This window comes from Podarcis bocagei (genome assembly GCF_964188305.1).
Source record: "Podarcis bocagei genome assembly, chromosome: 2".
NCBI lineage: Eukaryota > Metazoa > Chordata > Lepidosauria > Squamata > Lacertidae > Podarcis > Podarcis bocagei.
In genome coordinates, this window is record NC_138126.1 from 25,120,115 (window position 1) to 25,129,494 (window position 9,380).

Consider the following 9,380-nt stretch of genomic DNA (forward strand, 5'->3'; position numbering starts at 1 on the left):
ATGACTCTGGCGCAATAAACTCACTTGTTAAAGATTGGCCTTTTTTGCTGTTAGGAAAGTGATGGGAAAGACATTAATGGGAAGCCGCACAAGCAATTCAAGGTGAAAATGGCTCCCTGCAAACAAATCAGATCAATAAAGACTGGGCATTTTCTAATGTCTGCTTCGCACAAGCAAATCAGGATTAATGCTCAACAAACATGTTGCCTGGAGGAGCTCTATGTTATCAGTCAAAACACAATCAAATCTACTGGGTTGCAGCCAACTGAGGCTGTGTACACACTAATACCTTAAAAGCACATTTAAGGTACAGTCTTTGCCTCAGAGAATTCTGGGCGCTGTCATTTACCCCTCACAGGGTTACAATTCACAGCTGCCCTTAACAAACTACAGTACCCATAATTCTTCGAGGGGAAAGAATGTGCTTTGAATGTGCTCTAAAAAATATAGTGGATAATGCAGCCTACGTTGTACTCGGAGAAAAGCTACTGAAATTAATGGACCTAAATTAGTCATACCCACTCATTCCCAAGCGCCTACTCAAAGTATGATTTAACGCTGGATGCGATCTACCGTTCGCAAACATTTTAAGAAGAGAATTACGTAATGCTGTTCCCTTCCTCCAGAGGAAGGCCACATTCACCCGAATCATGTGTTGCCACCTGAAGTTCCTCTTGGCTCTGTTTTCTGAAGTGAAAACAGCTCTGCTCAGTGTAGCAGACAGGAGCACATCGGGGGGAGGAAGTCAAATCTTATTTCTGTAGCATTCACCCAGTCAAATGGGGTTAGGATGTTCATCCTCTTATTTTTTTAAGAGAACATTTGTACCCCTGTTCTCTTCCCGGTTTAGGTCTTCTCTCCCTCCCTGGGAAAGTTGGCATGTTAGGGATTGAGAGGGAAGATGATGCTACTTTATCCTTCTCCAATTGTCAGAGTCTCTGAATATCAGTTGCTGAAAACAGTAAGCGGGGAGGGGACTCTTGCTTATTGGCTTCCCAGAGGTTGTGAGAACAAGAAGCTGGAATAGATGGACCACTTGGCTAGATACCAGCAGGCCTGTTCTTGGGCCACCCATATGATGTTGGGGTTGATGCGAGTGGTAGTCCAAAACATCTTTCTGGAAGGCACTAGGTTGGTGAAGGCTGTGCTATGTTGTCTTTCCACAAGGGGGGAAGAAAGGTTTGTTAAAAGCACAGGGAAGCATTCAAAACATGCAATTCTGAACTGGTACAGTGGAACCTCGGTTTTCAAGTGTCTCAGAAGCCAAACATTTCAGTTTTCGAACGCCAAAAACCTGGAAGTACAGTGGTACCTCGGGTTAAGAACTTAATTCGTTCCAGAGATCCGTTCTTAACCTGAAACCGTTTTAACCTGAGACACCACTTTAGCTAATGGGGCCTCCCGCTGCCGTCGCCGTGCAATTTCTGTTCTCATCCTGAAGCAAAGTTCTTAACCTGAGGTACTATTTCTGGGTTAGTGGAGTCTGTAACCTGAAGCATCTGTAACCCAAGGTAGCACTGTAATTGCTTCTGTTTTCAAACACACCTCGGAAGTCGAACGGCTTCCGAGGAACGTTTCTCAATTTTCTCAACTGAATTTTCCGACCACCCATTGAGCCTCAGTTGTCAAACGGTCTTCCAGAACGGATTACGTTCGACAACCGAGGTTCCACTGTACCACTTCAGGGGGTCTGTACCATGAGTCTTTCTTTAATATGTTGTCTGGTTCTGGGTGGACAACACAGGTGTTAAAGAGGCAAGAGGATCTGTGGCAGCTCACGACATAAATGAAAACATATATAACTAAGAACATATGCAAGAAATATGAATACTAGGAAGCAATTGAATAAGTAACTCTATTTAAAAGCACTGAGAACACTTATAACTTAAGAAAAATAAAACACTGAAAACCCTGCCACAACAGACAATTAGTGGCCCAAAGGCCTGTCGGAACAAGGGGGGGAAAGAGTATTTTCCTGTCAGTGAAAGGAAAGCAGAGAGAGAGGGCCAGGCTATCCTGCCATAGAAGGGTATTGCATAATCGGAAAGCAGTTGCCAAGAAGGCCCTCTCTTGTGTCATAAATCCAAACAGGGTGTAACTGTCACCATGGCCAGAGCAGACATCTCGAGGAACAGGCGGAGCTGGCGCACTAGTTTTAAATGTGCCCACATGCTCCTGGTAGTCGGCGCAACTGATATAACTGCCTGTGGACTTCAATGATTGGAGTCACTGCCTTTCCACGCTACCCGCAAGCAGGTCAGCTGTTTATTGATGAAGCTGCATCCACTACAGTGGTACCTAGGGTTACATACACTTCAGGTTACATACGCTTCAGGTTACACACTCCGCTAGCCCAGAAATAGTGCTTCAGGTTAAGAACTTTGCTTCAGGATAAGAACAGAAATCGGGCTCCGGCGGCGCGGCAGCAGCAGGAGGTCCCATTAGCTAAAGTGGTGCTTCAAGTTAAGAACAGTTTTAGGTTCAGAACGGACCACCGGAACAAATTAAGTACTTAACCCGAAGTACCACTGTATGTTCGTTGATGGAAGAGCTGAGGAATTCTAACAAACAAACAACAAAACCAGTGCAGTTTTGAAATTGATTGTTAAAAGCAGTGCAGTTTTTGAAAGGTTCAGCCTGCCATCTTGGGACAAAATGGTATCCAACTGTATCCAAATCCAGACCAAAAAAACCGCTCCTTGATCCCAGGAACCACCGTGGAAAATTTGATTAATATACCCTTTGTTATTTGAAAATTTAACAAATGGGGGGGGGGGCAGAGAGAGAGAGAGAGAAGCAGAAGAAAAATAAATGAGAGAGAGAGAAAGAAAAATAAATAAATAATATATGAACAACAACAAAAATCAGCTCATATTAAGCATGCAATAACCGTAAGTGCAGCCATCCTTAGTTAAACATATAGGTTAATATAAGCCCTCCAAAGGTTCAAATAGGTATCTACATAAAACCGATGTGTACAAGAAATACATTCAAATGTAGCCACAATATCTTAAGAGGTGTGCAAATGCACAGACAAACAACTTTCCAAAAGATATTGTTATGAGTTTTTGAGTGCTGGATACCCTAAATTCCTGGATTCAGTAAATGTTAGAATTTAATCAATGCTTGGAGTGTTAAAACTGGATGCCAGATACTGGATTTAGCAAGTATTACAATATGAGCCAGGACAGCTTCCCGTGGCAGGAAATTGCCTGGGAGACGAGCCATTAAGAAGGACAAAGGAAAGGTAACGAGCCATTTGGAAAGCCAAAGCAGAGTTCAAAAGCAGAGTTTCAGAACTGGCTGTGAGGTGGCTTAGGGGGGAAAGGTTGCACTCTGTAAAAGTCAGCAAGCTGCAAAGAACCACAGCTGGTGTCTTTCTGAATCCAAGGCTACCACTAGGGGAGAAGCAAGACTCTCTTGGAGTGTCAATGCTGGGAGGCCCTGTGCTGTAGGATCAGGTTGCATCATATCATAAAGACACCGCAGACGCCGCTGTGCCTTGTTCCCAAAAAGAAACACAGACCCTGGATAAGAACGCCCGGAACCCCGGGAATCTCACACCACTCAGAGATAGGTCCAGTCGTGGACGACTCTGGGGTTGCACGCTCATCTCGTTCTATAGGCCGAGGGAGCCGACGTTTGTCCGCAGACAGTTTTTCTACATCATGTGGCCAGCATGACTAAGCTGCTTCTGGCGAAATCTGAGCAGCGCACGGAAACACAGTTTACCTTCCCGCCGGAGTGGTACCTATTTATCTACTTGCACTTTGACGTGCTTTTGAACTGCTAGGTGGGCAGGAGCAGGGACCGAACAACAGAAGCTCACACCGTTGCAGAGATTCAAACCACCAACCTTCTGATCGGCAAGCCCTAGGCTCTATGGTTTAGACCACAGCGCCACCTGCTATGTTGGAGGCAATATGATTCTGAATAACAAAGATGGGGTTCACAAGTGGGGAGAATGTGGTTGCACGCCTGTCCTGCTTGGGGGCTTCACAAGGGCACCTAGTTGTCTACTGTGACAACAGAATGCTTAGCTACATGGAACATTGGTCTAATCCAGCAATTCTAACTGCTCCCCAGCCAGACTCAGACCCACACCAATGCTGTCCAAACTCCAAAGGGACACTCTGCCCTCTAATAACAGGGATGCGGGACTTTTTCCCACATGTTCTTGTTGGACTGCAACTCCCATCCAGGTCTAGCTAGCATGGTCAGGGGTGACTTTAGTGAGTCGTTCCTCATCTCTTCATTATATAGCCAGGTTTCTCCCACCTGGGCAGAAATATTTGCGTCACGGCTATCGTTAAAAACGGCAACATTAACAGCCCATTTTACATCAGCCTGCATTTAGATGAATTGACACATGATGCCATCGAATTACACTTCCTCCTACCAGGAGAAACAGCAGCACTATGCCCCAGGCAACCTAAGTGCGGAATCATCCAGCCGAGATAGCTAAGTGCCAAAATGCAACTCTGAAACGCAAGCCAAGCGCAGCACCTACAGAGCTTAACATGGAAGGGCCGGGTCTGGTGTTCATGAGTCAGTGTTGTATAATTGCAGATTCCTCTTCACAAAACTGCCTGGAGTTGAAGCCTACATCCGTGGTCAGCATATTATTATTATTAGTCCCATGTTGACTTGAACAAGTGCTGAAGGACCAACAGACTGGTTCCACTCCCATTACACGGTGGAAATGTCTCAGTCTCTCCCAACGTGTGTTTGTGTCCATGTGCAAGAAGTCTGGGGAAAATGGATTTATTGTGCTAGGGTAAAACAGTGGTTTACAGTGGTGCCCCGCAAGACGAATGCCTCGCAAGACGGAAAACTCACTAGACGAAAGAGTTTTCCGTTTTGGAGGTGCTTCGCAAAACGAATTTCCTATGGGCTTGCTTCGCAAGACGACAATGTCTTGCGAGTTCCTGCTGGTTTTTTCTCCTCCCCCCCCCTTTTTCTAAGCCGCTAAGCCGCTTATCAGCTGATCCGATCAGCAGATAAGCCGCTAAAAGCCGCTAATAGCGCTAATCCGCTAATCCGTCAATGGGCTTGCTTCGCAAGACGAAAAAACCGCTAGACGAAGAGAATCACAGTACAGATTCTTTTCGTCTTGCGAGGCATCACTGTACTTCGCTTTAACTGCACAAACCTAAGTTTTTGGTATGAGCTAGAATCCCTCCTGCAAAACAGAGACAACTTGAAGGCAGCCTGAATAGCATGCAGGCAAATCCAGGATGCTCTCAAAGGGTGGGGGATATGTAATGTGTTAAATCACCTGGTCCTGCCATGCCAAGGCACCGGCAAAGGCAAGAGAGTTCTCCCCTTCTGCGCGATAGTTAATTACAGTGGTACCTCAGGTTACATTCGCTTCAGGTTACACATGCTTCAGGTTACAGACTCCGCTAACCCAGAAATAGTGCTTCTTAACCTGAATAATAAGGATAAGAACAGAAATTGTGCTCCAGCGGTGCGGCAGCAGCAGGAGGCCCCATTAGCTAAAGTGGTGCTTCAGGTTAAGAACAGTTTCAGGTTAAGAATGGACCTCCGGAACGAATTAAGTACTTAACCCAAGGTACCACCGTACAACTGTTTTGCACACTTCTTGGCTTTCACATAACAGAGAGCAGTTGAGGTGCATAAGAAGGGGATAACCCTGCAACTCTCTGGATCAAACCTCTGTGTGTGTGGGCGCATGTGAGAGAGAGAGAGGGGGGGGGGAGCGCTTTTCAATTTTGCTGTTGATCATTCTGGGGAGGAAGAGGTTAAGGAGAAAACAGTACACATGCCCAGGGAATGCAAAGAGACACCACTGGGTCAGAGATCTTGCTGCAGGGGGCTGGAGAGGACAAACTGGGATCTCAGGCTGCCAGTTGACCAACCGCTACCTTTAAGCAAGAGTATTGCAGCACTTTAAAGACTAACAAGCTTTATTATGTTATAAACGACCATGGAGTAAAGTCCGCTTCATCAGGCTTGACATTAGGCAAAGTAAGAAAGACAAGGCAAGCCAGACCAGACAACCAGGGCTTCTTTCTCCCCAGCCAGAACTCACCGGAACTCAGTTCTGGCACATCTCAGGTGGTGAGAGGTTGTCACTATAAGAGAACAAGAGAGGAGTTCGTGGTGAGTTCCGGCACCTCTTTTCCTAGCAAAACAGCACTGCAGGCAACTAAATACAGCTTTGCATAGGAAGAACTGGCAGGTGGGCAGCGACATCTGATGGAAAAGGTGCCAGTCTTGAAGGTGTCACAGGACTCTGAGTTTGGCTTTGCTCCAACAGACTAACACGGCTGCTGCCTGCCAATTCGTACCTTACAAGTTGCTACAAGGTTAAGAGACAAGGACCTGGCTTCTCTGAATGGCAGCCGCTCTGTAAGGTCTCAGGCGGGACCCTACTACCTGACATTTTAAAAAAAGAAAGAAACTGGAGTTGCAGGGGATTGAAGAACGCAAGGACTTTAATATGGAACTACAGACTCCGCTTCCCTTGTAGCTACTCTACTGCATCCCCATCCCAGGGATGTGAAACCTGTGGCCCAGCAGATGATGTTGCACTTCCATGAGCCACAGTAAACATGGACAATGGGGTGAAAACGGAGTTGTAATTCAACAACGTCTTGGGCTTCCCATCAGATCCCCCTGTATTTTCAGACCAGGCCACAGGGGAAGGCCAGAGACGTCAATAAACTCTCCATCGAAACCTTTGTATCTGATAAATGGAGCGCTGTGTACGCAGAAGAGGCAGGCAGGAAGAGACTCAGCGCTACCCAGGGCAAATGCCATCATCGCAGGGATGTAAACAGATAGGCACACACCCCTCTACAGAACCAGGCATAGGGGTCATCTACACAGATACACACAGAGCCAGTGATAATGCAATATTCTAGACCAACACACACACACACACACCCCTCACGTGCCCCATTTGTCCACCAATTGCAGCCTTCGTGCTAATTCTTTGCAGCAGAAATTGCTGACGGCATGTTCCCCTTTAGGGGTAGGAGTGTGGTGGATAGGGGTGACTGCAGGGAGGTACAATGCAAAAGTGCCATCCTGCTGTTTGCCTGTATCCGGAGGAAGCAGAAAGGGAGGCTGCTGCAGTGGCTAACAGGCTGCCCATGAATGAGTGGAATGGAGCAACTGGAAATCTGCCTGATTCTTATTATTTTTTAATCTCGCTGGATGAATCATCTGTGCTGGTATTAAAAAAAAGTCAGGTACGCAATTATTATTTCCCCCCCAGAAAAGGAAGGTGGGAGGAGTTTTTAAATGGTATATGGTGGGGGAGTGTGTGTGTGTGTGTGTGTGTGTGTGTGTGTGTGTGTGTGTGTAAGGAGAAAACACGACATCAGCACAGTCCAATCAGTGCCCAGGATGAGTGTGCAATTACAGCAGATTATCCATAATAATGCTACAAAGTGGAAGAATCCTGTTTTCACCAAACACCCAAAGTAGTGTGATTTGAATATTGAGGAAATCAGTAAAAAAAGAAGAAATACTTGGATGGAGAAGGCTGGCTTGCCCAAAGAGGCTAAATGGGCTTCCCTCCCTTATTATTGGTAGTATGTGTCCTTTTTATATATTAATTTTTAAAATTCCCACTTTCTCAGTTCTCCTTTTTACAACAAGTGTCGCCCCCCCCCACTTGTTCCACAACACCATTCCACAACAGGTATTAAAAGGATATATATATATATAATGTATGTATGTCCATATGCATGGGTTAGAGCTTTGCAAAGGTAGAACGTTATAGAATCATTTGGAAAGATCCTAAATTCACCCATATGAGGACAGCCGCTACACGAAAACAGGCACCAACAGAAACAAATACGTTCAACAAGTAGGCAAAGACACAGCCACACGGGTAGCTTCACATATGCACTTGTACCTTCACATGGAAGAACTACAATAGACCTACCGATAGAGACAGGTTCATGCCTATAAAACAATTGCATAACATCACAGACAGATGCAGGCAGGTGACAATGATAACCACACGCTTAGCATCATCATGGCTCGACACATGTACATTTGCTTGGAGATAAGCGCACATCGAAGCACAGGGAAGAGCAAGATCTTTGCCCATTTCTTCACTCAGACATGCATCATTTATCTTTTTTTAAGAAAAAGATTGTGCAGACAGAGAGCCTGGGCAGAGGCAGGCATATTTGGCAACGTGTCTCTCCTCCCCAGCTGCAGAGAGGCAGAGAAAGGCATGTGCCACTTTTTACTCAGCGGTTCCAGACATGGCATCCTGCTCCAAGGCATGCACAGTGCGCAAGTATGTGCATGGGTCAGATACAATCACACGCAGGCAGAAGTGCAGAGCGTTGCGCAGACAATGGCCGCGGCGACTCAGGCACGCCTGTGCACCTATTCATACAGGTTCGAGCCATTCACACACCCTCTCCACGCACCGGACACACATTCGCACAGGCGATTATGCAGATCCCTTTTGGAGGGAGGGAGAGAGAGAGAGGGAGGATTGCACAACGCTGATCCTGCTATGCATGTTTACACTCCTCCCCCTCGGGCCAGCATGCCGAGGACTGGAAGCCTCAAGCAGGTGCAGAGAAACGGCCAAGTGCCGAGATGATGTGCTGCGGAGTGAGAGGCAGGCAAGGCACACGCGCAACGACAGCTCACCATAGGAGGAAGGAAAAGGAGAAGTAGTAAATCGCGCGGGCAAATGCAGGCAGCCAAGGCTCACACAGCGCAGATCTGGCGGGGTGCAGGTCGAGATCCACGCCGACCTCCCTACCCGCACCCGGGCGAGCATGCATGCTCAGGAGCGGTAGAGGCGCGCGGGCGCAGCAGGCAGAGAAAGGCGCACGGCTGCAGCCAGGGAGACAGACAACGCCGCCAGCCGCCCATTCATCCGTCTCCAATCTGTCCCCGGGCGGCGCAGTCCCGAGACGCCCTCCTTACTTACATGGAGGGATCTGCGGTGGCGGTTCCGCCGGGGCTGTCCCGCTTCGCGAGCTGAGTGCGCGGCAGCGGCTCCCTCGGGTCCTCCGCGCCCCGCCGCCGCCGCCGCCAGCCGAGATGGGGGAAAGGCGTCCGTCGTCGAGCCCCTCTCCGCCTTCTCCTCCCCAGCTCTTAGCGCGCTCGCCCTCCAGCCAGCGGCGATGTCACCGCGAGAGGGCGGAGCTGGAGCCCGCACGAAGCCAATCCGAGGCTCGGGAGGCGGGAGCTGCCTGGCGACGGGATTAAACCGAAGTGAAAGGGGGCTGGATGGAGGAGAAGGCAGCGCCGCCGCTCCATTCATAAATACGCAGCGCAAGAGCGCGCACGCTCACACACCGCGGCGCTCTGGGCTACCTGATTTAGGGATGGAACAGGCAGGGGAGGAATTTTATCGCGGTGGGGGTTCGGGG

At 48.1% G+C, this 9,380-nt stretch overlaps 1 protein-coding gene across 2 annotated transcripts in view; it reads right to left on the minus strand.

Annotated features, from left to right (window-relative positions):
- Positions 1–9,096, minus strand: part of CAMK1 (calcium/calmodulin dependent protein kinase I) — a 45,815-nt gene extending 36,719 nt beyond the window's left edge. The window contains exons 1-2 of one of the 2 annotated variants that reach the window (XM_081183332.1): positions 8,936–9,092; positions 6,056–6,098 (exon numbers count right to left, since the gene is read on the minus strand). The gene's annotated coding sequence lies outside the window, so the exon portion shown is untranslated. Of the gene's footprint in view, positions 1–6,055; positions 6,099–8,935 lie in introns of both variants that reach the window. The other variant, XM_081183331.1, reaches the window with a different exon arrangement.
- Positions 9,097–9,380: the final 284 nt, after the last annotated feature.